A 15697-nucleotide genomic window follows, 5' to 3' on the forward strand; every position below is an offset into this window, starting at 1 on the left:
TCCATCTTCCCCACATTCATTCTATTAAGATATCTCAGTATATTGCAAGTTTCAATGAGATCCTCCCTCCCCTACTTTCATCCTTCCAAACTCCAAGTACAAATCGAGTCCTCAAACCTTCCTTGTATGTTAAGTCTTTCATCCCATGGATCATTCTTGTAAACCACCTCTGGACCCTCTCCAAGGACAACACATCCTTCCTTTGATCCAAGCCTAAAACTGTTTGTAGTGTTCCAAATGGTCTGACCAGAGACTAATATAACTGTGCTCTTATATCCTAATCTTCTTGAATCGAATGCGATCCTTGCATTTGCCAACTGATCCTGCAAGTTAACCTGAAGAGAATCCTGAACTAGGACTCTAAGTCTCTTTGTGCTTCAGATTTTCAAATAATTTTCCCATTTGGAAATTAGCTTAGACCTCTATTCCTACCAAAGTGCATAATCTCACACTTTATGATATAGTATTCCATCTGCCACTACTGTGCCCACTCTCCTAGCCTATCCAAGACCTTCTGCAACCTCTCCATCTCCTTAACACTACCTGTCTCTCTATCTCTCTTTGTGTAATCTACAAATTTAGCAAAAGTCACCTTAGCTCCTTTATCCATGTTGATAATGTATAACATGTTGTGGATCTTATACTGACTCCTGCGCAACTCCACTTGCTAATGCATTATGTAGAAATCAGCAATCCACTTGTCATATTTAAATCAATACTTAATGTCTTAGGTTTGTTTGCAACCTTTTGGCCCGGATAATATACCTGCCATGTCATAATACAGTTGGTGTGAGCCAATGGTTAGGAGTGAACAGGCTGTTTTTTGTGGCCAAAGTGAAGAAATTGGGGGCATGTGATGAGGGAGTGTATTGTGTGAATTGGAGTACAACCACTCTTCACCACAACCACCCACCACGACAGTTGTCACTGACCCCCTTTCTTTTGCAGCGATTGCCTGCCAAAACTTAGTCATTTTCTTACATTGGATGGCAGCTCCTACAATCAGGAGTTATTTCTGCTCCGGAGTGGAAATCTCAAACAATTTAGCTTGCTCTCAAGCCATAAACATTGCTAGGTTGTTTGGTTTCTTGGAAAGCAGCTCAGCCTGGATGTTGGACAGGACCCTGTCCAAGGCTCTGGTGAACCTACCAAGCAGCTTGTTGAGCACCTTGCCATTGTGGATAGTGAGTTCTAGGTGATAGGGCATAGTTTGGCTCTTCTCTTCGTCCTGGATGTTCTGACTCACAGGCCTGAGATCTCCGTGATCAGATTCTCCAGGACAACAGCCAGAAAGGAACTCCAGTCCCTAAAGTCTCAACATAGTGACCATTGCACAGCAATCAATGTTTGCAGACAACATAGAACCGGAGTCTGACTTTGGAGGAGTGGGTCTTGATCTTGCTGTGACCTTACCCTCCGAATTTACCACAACTTAAGATCTTATTGTTACTGGGACTGTTGAAACTCTCTGCCAATTTCCAAAGAATCTCTTCTTGGAGGTGGCTGCTTTGTTGTAAATATTACCCACCACTTTCAACCTAGGCCTGCAGATTATCTGGGTCTTGCTGTACGCTGGCTTGATCTTCTTTTGGATCTAAATCATGGTCATTAGATCTTCAGAGAAGCAGCAGAAGATGATTGAGTGTTGATGATCTGGGAGTGTGGGCTGCAATAATTGGCTTCTGACAACTATGACCTTCTTCTAAAGTATCTAGCAATACTGTTTCTACTGGAATTATTTTATTTTTGTTTGAGTTTTGCTAGGGTACCTTGCTGCCATATTTGGTCCATGGCTTACTTAGTGGTGAAGACAGTGAATTTTACCATTTCTCAGACATTCAGTTTTTTGTGTGACAGCTGGCTTAAATTCTAGAGCTGAAATGGTTCTTAAGGAATTTTAACTGAGCATTCAAATAACAGCGAAGTATCGCAGATGTTGGAGATCTGGAATAAGAACAAAGCGGTGAAGAAACTCAGCAGGTCTGGCAGCACCTGTGGGGGAGAAATGCAGTTGAGAGTCCATTTTAACTCTTCTCCAGTTTTGGACTCCTATTGATTTCAAAATGTTAACACTATTTCCATCTCCACGGATGCTTAGATTAGATTACTTACAGTGTGGAAACAGGCCCTTCAGCCCAACAAGTCCACACCGACCCACCGAAGCACAACCCAACCCATTCCCCTACATTCACCCCTTCACCTAACACTACAGGCAATTTAGCCAGGCCAATTCACCTAACCTGCACATTTTGGGATTGTGGGAGGAAACTGGAGCACCCGGAGGAAACCCACACAGACACAGGGAGAATGTGCAAACTCCACACAGAGTCGCCTGAAGTGGGAATTGAACCCAGGTCTCTGGCACTGTGAGGTAGCAGTGCTAACCACTATGCCACTGTGCCGCCCATGCTGTCAAATTAGCTGAGTTTCTCCATCACTTTCTGTTGAACTAAAGGTTGTGTAATGGCATTTTGACATTTTCATTACCTCACTGATGATTGGTAGAATGGTGACCGGTTTGATGTTGAAAAGGGTTAAACTAGTCTTGGTTTTTGAGAATACCATATATCTAGATGTATGAAAATGTTTCACATTGTCAAGCAGATGCAGGTTTTATAAATGCACTAGCATGGTTTGTGATGCATCCTTTGTATTTAACATGACCTCATAATACAACAAAAGCTGAGCAATATTTTGCTCTAACTCATGGGTCAAATATGCAACTGAAGTGAAAACAAAGAATTTATTTTGCCCTTTTGCATGAGTTGAGTTAATTATCATCTGGATTAAAATGTTAGTTAGTTTTTTAAGTTTCAATTCAATATGGATCAATTACTAAAAGGAAAACAAACAGTTGAAAACTTGTCAAAATGTTGGTGTCAACCTTTTTGAGTGACCTAAGTAGGCACTGTCTGGTATTAATAATTAATTTATTCACCCAGTCTTAAACATAAATGGTCCAGCATAAGATTTGTATGAACTTTTTATTGCTAACTAGGCATAAAATTTCAGAAGACTTCTGTCTGGTAAGAGAAAGCTTTTAGTTAAATTCATTTTGTTAAAATGAATAGTCAGGTACAGTTTGAAAATTCATCTAATTTGTGTGGTGGATTCCTGGGAATGTGGTACATATTCCTTAATACATATTCTATAGCCACAAGATGGCAGTACAGAGAAAAATAGCAACTATGCTGTATGCATATTTGGGATGAAAAATGAAAGTGCTTTCTTTTTGTTGTCTATTTTCTCTGAGCCGTCCTCTCCAAGTTTAAACTTCAGGACATGGTTTCAGAATCAGAGTTTTACATGAATTCATGCAGTTTTTGAGCAAAGTACAATGTAACTCTGCAAGTACAAATTCACCCCACAAAATATATGTGTGTGTGCGTGTGTGTGTATGTATGTGTGTCTGGGTTAAGGGGTTGTGAATGTGAGAGAGAGTGTATGTGTGTATATATGAGAGTGTAGAGCCTTATGTCTGAGGGGGTGCATGTGTGTGTTATATATAATGCAATGGTGGTCACCTGTAGTGTGACATGAAACCAAGGTCCCAGTTGAGGCTATCCCTATGGGTATGGCACTTGGCTATCAGCCTCTGCTCGGCCACTTTTCGCTGCTGCCTGTCCCGAAGTCCGCCGTGGAGGATGGTCACCCGAAGGTCCGAGGTCGAATGTCCAGGACTGCTGAAGTGTTCCCCAACTGGAAGGGAACACTCCTGTATGTTGATTGTTGTGCGGTGCCCATTCATCCGTTGCCATAGCCTTTGCTCAGTTTCCCCAATGTATCATGCCACAGAGCATCCTTACCTGTAACGTATAAGATAGACAACGTTGGCTGTGTCACATGAGTACTTGCCACGTACATGGTGGGAGGTGTCCCCACGTGTAGGTGGTATCCATGTCCACACTCTTGACACGTCTTGCAGCGCCTACCGTGTCAGGGTTGTATGGAGTTGTCCTGAAAGCTGGGCAGCTTGCTACGAACAATGATCTGTTTGAGGTTTGGTGGTTGTTTAAAGGCAAGCAGTGGAGGTGTGGGGAAGGTCTTGGCGAGGTGCTCATCCTCATTGATAATGTGTTGCAGGTCACGAAAAACATGGCGTAGTTTTTCAGCTCCTGGGAAGTACTGAACAACGTAGGGTATCCTGTTGGTTGCAGTACGTATCTGTCTCCTGAGGAGGTCATTCCGGTTCCTTGCTGTGGCACATCGGAACTGGCAGTCGATGAGTTGAGCATCGTATCCCGTTCTTATGAGGGCATCTCTGAATACTTCCAGGTGCCTGAGCAGATGAGATCATGGCATAGACAGAGAACACAGGGGGCTAACACCTTCAACATTGTCTAGCTAACACCAATTGTTACAGTTAACCTGAGAATGCAACTTTTTTAAAAAAACATTTTTGTGATTTACACATGAAAGAAATGAAACTATCATGGTATTTGAACAGATGAAAGACTCAACAGACAATCAAGGTATTTTTCAATGTATAATTTTAGTTACATCACACTGTAAATCTTTGCTATAAATTCTGTGCCTCACAATTGTGTCCTCCACAACCACCTGATGAAGGAGCGGCGCTCCGAAAGCTAGTGTGCTTCCAATGAAACCTGTTGGACTATAACCTAGTGTTGTGTGATTTTTAACTTTGTACACCCCAGTCCAACACTGGCATCTCCAAATCAAGAAATACATTGTATTGCTAAAAATCCCACTTTAAGGTTTACCAGTAATTCTTTCAGTTTTGTTTTACGTTATAACATTGAGAGTAGTGGATATCTAGAGTTTTAACTGGACTGTGTCTCATGAAAGTTCAGACAATATTATAGCAGTAGTCCAATTGCTTCTGCTAAGTATACCGAATTACAGGGTGGCCAGGCAGCATCTGAGGAGCAGGAGAATCGACATTTCGGGCATTAGTCCTTCTCGGCAGAGGCGATGACCTGAGGGGTGCAGTGAGAGAGGGACTCACTGAGATCCTTAGAGGGAGGAGGGGAGCTTCTTCAAAGTAGGCATCCTTGAAAGAGGATTCGCAGTAGGTTAAGATCAACTAGGAGAAAGTGAGGACTGCAGATGCTGGAGACCAGAGTTGAAAAATGTGGTGCTGGAAAAACACAGCAGGCCAGGCAGCATCCGAGGAGCAGGAGAATCGACGTTTCGGGCTTATGCTTATGCCCAAAACGTCGATTCTCCTGCTCCTCGGATGCTGCCTGGCCTGTTGTGTTTCTCCAGCACCACATTTTTCAACTCTGGTCTCCAGCATCTGCAGTCCTCACTTTCTCCGAATTACAGGGTGCTCAGTTACTATCATTTTATACTGCATACTGATGGTAGTTAATACCTTTTTGTAAGGTAGTTTTGTGCTGCATTCTACCTTACCAGACAGTTTTCAACTAGAATGCCGAAATAGATCTTATAATTTTGCATTACTGTTAGATATGTTCAACTTCAATAACTTACAGATTTGTTGATTTGCCAGCAGTACTCTGAATCATAAGTCATGTCTGGCTTTAATGACATATGTGTGGAGGAAGTCTGTTTCTGATTAAGGAATGTGTGTAATGTAAAATTCAATATCAAAGTATAACATTTAAAATGTCAAGCAAGATGTTGCCAGGGTTGGAACGTTTGATCTATAGGGAGAGGTTGAATAGGCTGAGGCTGTTTTTCCTGGAGCGTCAGCGGCTGAGGGGTGACCTTTATAAAGGTTTATGAAATAATGAGGGGCATGGATAGGGAAAATAGACAAGGTCTTTTCCCCTGGTGGAGGAGTCCAGAACTAGAGGGCATAGGTTTAAAGTGAGAGGGGAATGTTTTAAGAGGGACCAAAGAGGCAATTTTTTTCAGAGGGTAGTGAGTGTATGGCATGAGCTGCCAGAGGAAGTGGTGGAGGCTGGTACAATAACAACAGTTAAAAGGCATCCGGATGGGTATATGAATAGGAAAGGTTTAGGGGGAGATGGCCCAAGTGCTGGAAAATGGGACTAAATTAATTTAGGATGTCTGGTTGGCATGGACGAGTTGGTCTGTTTCCATGCTGTACATCTCTATGACTCTAAGAAAGGGTCTTTTCCTCCTATAAGACAGAAAGTAATACCATTTAACTATTCATAGGATATGGGTTTCCCTGACAAGATTAACATTCATTGCTAATCCATAATTTCCATTGGAAAGGTGGTTGTTGTGAGCTATGTTCTTGGTTCACAGCAATACTTATGGTGAAGATACTTTGACACTGCTTTTGGATTGGGAGTTGCAGAATTTTTGACTCAATTGTCGCATTTCCAAGTCAGCATAATTTGTGACTTGGAGATCAGAGAAGTGAGTCAACTGCAGTTCAGAGAGCAGGCTAAATATTATTAGATTTTAATGAACTGACTTTAAGTAGAATTGCATTGCAATTCGATATAATCTCAGCATTTCGTCTCCTATTTTGTAGGAAGCGTTTGGTTTATTATATAGAAAGTGGGTCAACTGTAGTTAAGAGAAAGTTAAAGATTGTATTTGATTAAAAGTGGAGGCGTATAAAGTTGCCAAATAAGTAATCAGTTTGGGACCATTTTCACATTCAGCATAAGAGGACCAAGGAACTGATAAAGAAAGAGAAAATAGCATATCAGTATAAACCAGCAACAAGCAAAAATGGACTGTAAAAGCTTCAATAGGATGTAGAAAGAAAAAAAATTAGTGAAGAGAAATGTGCGCCTGTTACAGAGACAGGAGGATTTGTAATAGAAAATAATGAAATGATAGAGAAAGTAAATAATTACTTTGTATCTATCTTCATGGAGGAAATATTGGACAAATCAAGAGACTCAATGATTGCATAGTGTTGAAAGAGGTGACAATAAAGAGAGTGGATGCTATTAATTCTGGAATAATGCTTGTAGATTGGATAATTGCGGTTCCAACCTCACTATTTAAGAAATGAGAGAGAGGGAGAAAACTCGGAACTTCAAATCTTCAGTTGTTGGGAAAATATTAGAATCTGTTATGAAAGATGTGACAACTGGACACTTATGAAATAATGATCTGATTAGAGAGTCAACATGGACTTATGAACAAGAAATCTTGTTTGACAAACCTGTTAGATGTCAATTTTGAGCATGTTAACAGTAGAAGAGATATGGGGAACTAATGGGTGTGGTGTATTTGGATTTAAGAATGCTTTTGGTTAAATCTCAAGATTTTAAGTAAATAAATCTAGAGCACATGGGATAAAAATAACATACTGGCATGGACTGAGGATTAATTAACAAAAATAAAACATTGGGAATAGGAATAAATGGGTTGTTCTCAGGTTTAAAAACTGTGACTAGTTGGGCATCACAAGGATTATTACTTGGGTCCCAACTGTTCACAATGTCTTTAAATAAATTGGATGTGAGCGTCAAATGTAATATTACCAAGATTGCCATGATACAGATCGAAGTGCTTTGAGGATGATACAAGCAGCTTCAAAGGGATTTGGACAAGCCATGTGCAGGAAGTGCTCCCTGCTGCATAAACTGGATCTCCAGGTCTCAGAGCTTGACCAGTGGTTGGAGACACTGTAGTGCATCAGTGAGGCTGAGAGTTATGTAGATAGCAATTTAGAGAAGTGGTCACACCGCAGCTCAAGGGACAAGAGGAAAGAAAGGAATGGGTGATCACTGGGCAATCCAGAACGAACAGGTAGGTGCTACAGGAGTAAAAATGTTAGAGTGGCATGGTGGTTGGCACTGCTGCCTCAGTGCCAGGGACCCACATTTGATTCTGGCCTCAGGCAACAGTATAGAGTTTGCATGTTCTCCCCATGTCTACGTGGGTTTCCTCCCACAGTCCAAAGATGCTCAGGTTAGGCGGATTGGCCATGCTTAAAAAAAAATTGTTCATTGTGTCCAAGGAGGTGCAACCATGGTAAATGCAGGGTTACAGGAGTAGGATAGGGGTCTGGGTCTGGGTGGGAAGCTCTTCGGAGGGTCCATGTGGACTCAATGGACTGAATGGCCTGCTTCCACACTGTGGGGATTTGCTGAAAATAGAAGTGTGAGAAATTCATTTTGTTAGGAGGAACAGGAATTCAGAGTATATATTAAAAAGGGAAATGCTAGTGTGTAAAGGGGTTTGGTTGTCTTGCTAATATGTCACTGATAGCTAGCATGCAGGTGCAGCAAGCAACTGGGAAGATAAATTATATGTTGGCCTTCATTGCAAGAGGATTTCAGCACAGGAATAAAAATGTTTTGCTTCAATTGTGTGTAGGACCGTGGGTAGACCATACCTGGAGTATTGTGTACAGATTTTGTCCATTACTTAAGGAAAAAAATATTTTCCATGGTGCTGCAAGGTTTTATCTTGGCGAAGTTTTATCAGACTGATTCACGGGATGGTGGAAATGTCTTACCAAGGCGACTGGATTGTACTTCATAGAGCTTAGAAGAATGAAAGATGATCTAATTGAAACTTATCAGGAAATGCTTAAAGGACTCAACAGAGTGGAGACCACTTCGAATTTGCAGTTGGATATGATAATTCATGCAATTGTATGCCACTGGTTTTTTTTTTTCCATTTTTTTTTTTCTATTTTGTTTTTTATTTAACCCCCACACTACCACCTAAGTGCAGTAGTGCTTATTTTATCCCCAGCACCCATGGTGTGTGTGTGCAGGTGTGAGACACAGTGAAAGACACAAAGTGCACCACTCTTTATTCAATTTCCACCACCAGGAAGATAGGAAAACACCCGGGTGGCCAGTGACAAACACTGCCCTTCACAGCAAGGGACAGTGCTGTGTGATCAAAACAGTGAAGGGGAGGGTAGGGACTAAATCAAAATAGAGTTGGAGGGAGAAATAATGCACTCCACTCCCTGCGGCGCCCACCTCTCCCTGAACAACTCCAGGGTGTTGGTGGACACCGCGTGCTCCTTCTCCAAGGACACCCGGGCTCTAACGTAACCGCGGAAGAGGGGCAGGCAGTCGGCCCTAACGACCCCCTCCACGGCCCGCTGCCTGGACCTGTTGATGGCCAGTTTGGCCAGGCCCAGGAGCAGACCCACGAGGAGGTCTTCAGACCTGCCCTCCTTCCTCCGTACCGGGTGCCCAAAGATCAGGAGCGTGGGACTGAAGTGCAGCCAAAAACAGAGGAGAAGGTTTTTCAGGAAATCAAAAAGGGAGTGCAAACGCCCACACCCAATATATACATGGTCCACGGACTCCACAGCGCCACAGAACAAGCAGTTGGGCTGGGAGTCCGTGAACCACCGCAATCTGCGGTTGCAGGGGACTGCTGCGTGCAGCACCCTCCACCCCAGATCCCCGAGAGAAAGGGGGAGGACTCCCGCGTAGAGAGCCCTCCACTGGGGATCCCCACCGCCCGGTGGCAAATAGGCACGCCAAGGCGTGTCCGGACGGTGGATGAGGGAGAAGAGGTGGACGGTGTGCAGCAGCAGTCGGTACAGGGCTCTTCTTTTTATCTCACTAAACGAAACAAAATTAAAATTTCGGAGGCGGCTCAGGTTGTGGGGCACAGGCTCCCGCGGGAAGTACGGGACCTTGGGGCCAATGTGAAATTCCGTCCGGGCTGGGGTGAGCGCGGACGGGATCCCACCGCACACCTGAGCGTCCTCCAACTGGTGCACTACGTCGGGTCCGAGCACCGCCGTTTTGAGGCGTCGGATGGCGGTGGCCACGTACCGGACGTCTACCGCTGCCCTGCCTGCTATGTCCTGCGGCAGCGTCCAGCCCAGGCCCCCGGCACCCAGCACGTCCCCGACCCTGGTCACCCTCGCCGCCGCGGCCCTCCCCTCCGACAGCCACTCGAACCCGCGAGTACGGAGGTGCGGATTCCTGAGCAACGGCTCCCTGACGACAGCCGCTACTCCAGCCGGAGGGTAGGCGCGACGCGATTCGACCATGTTCCAGACAGTGATCAGGTCCTGGTAAAAGACAGGCAGCGTCTTGAGGGCGACCTCCAAACCGTCACGGTCGACAAACAGGAGCTGCGTGTCGTAGTTGAGGTTACGCACCTGGCGGAAAAAATACGTCGCCAGGGCGCACCACCTAGGAGGAGGCTCGACGTAAAGGTATCGCCGCAAGGTCTGAAGGCGGTGCCACTGGTTATTTTTTTTTCTTTTATTTTTTTTTTTTTTTTTTTGTTTTTTATTTAACCCCCACACTACCACCTAAGTGCAGTAGTGCTTATTTTATCCCCAGCACCCATGGTGTGTGTGTGCAGGTGTGAGACACAGTGAAAGACACAAAGTGCACAAATCTTTATTCAATTTCCACCACCAGGAAGATAGGAAAACACCCGAGTGGCCAGTGACAAACACTGCCCTTCACATCAAAGGGCAGTGCTGTGTGATCAAAACAGTGAAGGGGAGGGGAGGGACTAAATCAAAATAGAATTGGAGGGAGAAATGATGCACTCCACTCCCTGCGGCGCCCACCTCTCCCTGAACAACTCCAGGGTGTTGGTGGACACCGCGTGCTCCTTCTCCAAGGACACCCGGGCTCTAACGTAACCGCGGAAGAGGGGCAGGCAGTCGGCCCTAACGACCCCCTCCACGGCCCGCTGCCTGGACCTGTTGATGGCCAGTTTGGCCAGGCCCAGGAGCAGACCCACGAGGAGGTCTTCAGACCTGCCCTCCTTCCTCCGTACCGGGTGCCCAAAGATCAGGAGCGTGGGACTGAAGTGCAGCCAAAAACAGAGGAGAAGGTTTTTAAGGAAATCAAAAAGGGAGTGCAAACGCCCACACCCAATATACACGTGGTCCACGGACTCCACAGCACCACAGAACAAGCAGTTGGGCTGGGAGTCCGTGAACCACCGCAATCTGCGGTTGCAGGGGACTGCTGCGTGCAACACCCTCCACCCCAGATCCCCGAGAGAAAGGGGGAGGACTCCCGCGTAGAGAGCCCTCCACTGGGGATCCCCACCGCCCGGTGGCAAATGGGCACGCCAAGGCGTGTCCGGACGGTGGATGAGGGAGAAGAGGTGGATGGTGTGCAGCAGCAGTCGATACAGGGCTCTTCTTTTTATTTCTTTAAACAAAACAAAATTAAAATTTCGGAGGCGGCTCAGGTTGTGGGGCACAGGCTCCCGCGGGAAGTACGGGACCTTGGGGCCAATGTGAAATTCCGTCCGGGCTGGGGTGAGCGCGGACGGGATCCCACCGCACACCTGAGCGTCCTCCAACTGGTGCACTACGTCGGGTCCGAGCACCGCCGTTTTGAGGCGTCGGATGGCGGTGGCCACGTACCGGACGTCTACCGCTGCCCTGCCTGCTATGTCCTGCGGCAGCGTCCAGCCCAGGCCCCCGGCACCCAGCACGTCCCCGACCCTGGTCACCCTCGCCGCCGCGGCCCTCCCCTCCGACAGCCACTCGAACCCGCGAGTACGGAGGTGCGGATTCCTGAGCAACGGCTCCCTGACGACAGCCGCTACTCCAGCCGGAGGGTAGGCGCGACGCGATTCGACCATGTTCCAGACAGTGATCAGGTCCTGGTAAAAGACAGGCAGCGTCTTGAGGGCGACCTCCAAACCGTCACGGTCGACAAACAGGAGCTGCGTGTCGTAGTTGAGGTTACGCACCTGGCGGAAAAAATACGTCGCCAGGGCGCACCACCTAGGAGGAGGCTCGACGTAAAGGTATCGCCGCAAGGTCTGAAGGCGGTGCCACTGGTTATATTTTTTTTTTTTTTTTTTTTTTTTTCTTTTTTTTTTTTTTTTCCCTTTTTTTTCTTTACCCTACACTACCACCTAACTGCGGTAGTGCTTATTTTATCCCCAGCACCCATGGTGTGTGTGTGCAGGTGTAAGACACTGTGAAAGACACAAAGTGCACGAATCTTTATTCAGTTTCCACCACCAGGAAGACAGGAAAACACCCGGGTGGCCAGTGACAAACACTGCCCTTCACATCAAAGGACAGTGCTGTGTGATCAAAACAGTGAAGGGGAGGGTAGGGACTAAATCAAAATAGAATTGGAGGGAGAAATGATGCACTCCACTCCCTGCGGCGCCCACCTCTCCCCGAACAACTCCAGGGTGTTGGTCGACGCCGCGTGCTCCTTCTCCAAGGACACCCGGGCTCTAACGTAACCGCGGAAGAGGGGCAGGCAGTCGGCCCTAACGACCCCCTCCACGGCCCGCTGCCTGGACCTGTTGATGGCCAGTTTGGCCAGGCCCAGGAGCAGACCCACGAGGAGGTCTTCAGACCTGCCCTCCTTCCTCCGTACCGGGTGCCCAAAGATCAGGAGCGTGGGACTGAAGTGCAGCCAAAAACAGAGGAGAAGGTTTTTCAGAAAATCAAAAAGGGAGTGCAAACGCCCACACCCAATATACACGTGGTCCACGGACTCCACAGCGCCACAGAACAAGCAGTTGGGCTGGGAGTCCGTGAACCACCGCAATCTGCGGTTGCAGGGGACTGCTGCGTGCAGCACCCTCCACCCCAGATCCCCGAGAGAAAGGGGGAGGACTCCCGCGTAGAGAGCCCTCCACTGGGGATCCCCACCGCCCGGTGGCAAATGGGCACGCCAAGGCGTGTCCGGACGGTGGATGAGGGAGAAGAGGTGGACGGTGTGCAGCAGCAGTCTGTACAGGGCTCTCCTGTTCACCTCCCTAAACGAAACAAAGTTAAAATTTCGGAGGCGGCTCAGGTTGTGGGGCACAGGCTCCCGCGGGAAGTACGGGACCTTGGGGCCAATGTGAAATTCCGTCCGGGCTGGGGTGAGCTCGGACGGGATCCCACCGCACACCTGAGCGTCCTCCAACTGGTGTACTACGTCGGGTCCGAGCACCGCCGTTTTGAGGCGTCGGATGGCGGTGGCCACGTACTGGACGTCTACCGCCGCCCTGCCTGCTATGTCCTGCGGCAGCGTCCAGCCCAGGCCCCCGGCACCCAGCACGTCCCCGACCCTGGTCACCCTCGCCGCCGCGGCCCTCTCCTCCGACAGCCACTCGAACCCGCGAGTACGGAGGTGCGGATTCCTGAGCAACGGCTCCCTGACGACAGCCGCTACTCCAGCCGGAGGGTAGGCGCGACGCGATTCGACCATGTTCCAGACAGTGATCAGGTCCTGGTAAAAGACAGGCAGCGTCTTGAGGGCGACCTCCAAACCGTCACGGTCGACAAACAGGAGCTGCGTGTCGTAGTTGAGGTTACGCACCTGGCGGAAAAAATACGTCGCCAGGGCGCACCACCTAGGAGGAGGCTCGACGTAAAGGTATCGCCGCAAGGTCTGAAGGCGGTGCCACTGGTTATAAGTGACAAGAAGCAATTGTATTTCAATTGCCTCTTGACTGAACATCATTGGCAGATTGCTCTCAGCACAAGCCAGCTGCTTCCCATGGATTCTGTGTCTTTATACCATGAAGCACAGTTAAGACTGATGTCCAATTTATGGTCCTGTGATTAAAAAGTGCACAGTGCCAATCAGACTATTCATGGGCCCAGATGCAAATGAAAACACATAGGGCTGATACCCTCACCTTAAGCAGTCTTGTGACTGATCAATCTGATTTACTGTGAGTAGAACAGGTGTTTTTCAATGCCTGGTAGTCCATTCCCCCATCTGGTTGGTATCCTACTTGCTGTCTGTTGAGTATTTGTTCTTGAACTGCAATCTGATCTTAACTATGGAATTTATACAATAGATCCTTGAATCTTTTTGCTATTCCCCACCATTTGTTTGTGGGTGTGGAACAGCAATTAAAGACAATTACAGAGCCATAGCTTAATACCTTACAAAGAAACAATACCTGTTTCAGTAAATTAGAGCCATTTTGGGTCAGGTGACTTTTATGATTCTATTGACGGTGAATGATTCCATCAAATATATAAAACTATATCAAAGGCAAATGTAAGTTTTTTTTTTAGATATAAGGATAGACCATGATGCTTTGTAAGTGATTTAATAGCTAGAAATGGAGGTCTGAAGAGACTTGCGAATCTAAGTACTTGGATTATTAAATTTCAAAAACAAGTAAAAATAATCAAATAATAGGTAGTGCAATGCTGCCTTTTATGTCTGGATGACTAGTTTCACCAATGCATTGGTGGCAGCATTCCATTTTTTAAGACCATGGTTTGTACTGAGTGGTCAATTTGTGTTTAGTGTCATCTGTTGTGGCTACACAAAGCTCCACACCTGGAATACTATGAGTAGTTCTGAGAATCATACCTCAGAAGGATATATTCTACTTAGAAGGGAGTAGAGCACAGGCTTATCAGCATGATACCTGGACACCATTGATTAAGTCACAAAGGGTGATTACATGAATTAGGGTAGCATTCCCTAAAATTTAACTAACTATTTCACTAAGGGCTTTAAGATATTTAGGGATAGGATAGTCCAAAACTCTTGCTTCTGTATGGGGATTCTAGGATGGCTGCACATTGGATAAGAGCTAGACCTTTTGAGAGTGAAATTAGGAATCGCCTCAATCACAAAAAATGTAGTTTAGAACATTCTTCCTGAAATAATAAATATTTCCTTTAAATCAACCTATTTGGAGATGTTGTGAAGACCTCCAGAACAGGTGGGACTTGAACCTGACTTTCTTGCTCAGAAATAGGGAAATTACGTCTGTGCCACAAAGGCTCACATTCCTCAAATTATAACAGATGTTTTATATCAGCTGTTAATTTTAAAATTGCAGATTGATGGATTGTTAGTGGGAAGGAGTAACTCACTGTCACAGAGATGTATAGCACAGATTCAGACCCTTCAGTCCAACTCGTCCATGCCTACCAAATATCCTAACCTAATCTAGTCCCATTTGCCAGCACTTGGCCCATATCCCTCTAAACCTGTCCTATTCATATACCCATCCAGAAGCCTTTTAAATGCTGCAATTGTACCAGCCTCCACCACTACTTCTGGCAGCTCATTCCATACACGCACCACCCTCTAAGTGAAAAGGTTGCCTCTTAGGTCTCTATCTTGTCCGTCTCACCCTAAACCATACCCTCTAGTTCTGGACTCCCCCAGTCGAGGGAAAAGACCTTGTCTATTTATCCTATCCATGCCCCTTAATTTTATAAATCTCTATAAGGTCACCCCTCACCCTTCGACACTCCAGGGAAAATAGCCCCAGCCTATTCAGCCAGTCCCTGTAGCTCAAATCTTCCAACCCTGGCAACACCCTTGTAAATCTTTTCTAAACCTTTTCAAGTTTCATAACATCCTTCCAATAGGAAGGAGACCAGAATTGCGCACAATATTCCAAAAGTGACCTAACCAATGTCCGGTACAGCCGCAACATGACCTCCCAACTCCTATACTCAATATTCTGTTTAATAAAGGAAAGCATACCAAATGCTTTCTTCAGTATCCTATCTACCTGCGACTCCACTTTCAAGGAACTATGAACCTGCACTCTAAGGTCTCTGTTCAGCAACACTCCCCAGAACCTTACCATTAAGTGTATAAGTCCTGCCCTGATTTGCTTTTCCAAAATGCAGCAACTCGCATTTATCTAAATTAAACTCCATCTGCCACAAGTGATAAGAAAATGTGGTCAGGTTGAATTGGGTCACAGATCAGAATGATGTCAAAGGGCTAAATTTACTACTTCTGTTCCTATAATCCTGTCTTTTCCATTAAAATTTCTTACACTGAAGCATCTGTTTACAAATTGGGGGAGTGATGATGAATGGATAGAGAGACTGTTTTTTTTCCTGAAGTATCCCCTTCTATCTCATTAGTCA

At 46.2% G+C, this 15697-nt stretch overlaps 1 protein-coding gene across 3 annotated transcripts in view; it reads left to right on the top strand.

The window, feature by feature from the left end:
- Positions 1-15697, top strand: part of LOC122563511 (protein 4.1) — a 217823-nt gene that overhangs the window by 17107 nt on the left and 185019 nt on the right. Inside the window, exon 3 of one of the 3 annotated variants that reach the window (XM_087976725.1) lies at positions 4105-4472. The exons of the other annotated variants lie outside the window; for them this stretch is intronic. The gene's annotated coding sequence lies outside the window, so the exon portion shown is untranslated. The remainder of the gene's footprint in view (positions 1-4104; positions 4473-15697) is intronic. 3 annotated transcript variants of the gene reach the window in all.

The sequence above is a fragment of the Chiloscyllium plagiosum genome, unplaced genomic scaffold (assembly GCF_037043375.1).
Source record: "Chiloscyllium plagiosum isolate Xiang-an unplaced genomic scaffold, Cpla_swu_hap1 HiC_scaffold_30, whole genome shotgun sequence".
Classification (NCBI taxonomy): Eukaryota; Metazoa; Chordata; class Chondrichthyes; order Orectolobiformes; family Hemiscylliidae; genus Chiloscyllium; species Chiloscyllium plagiosum.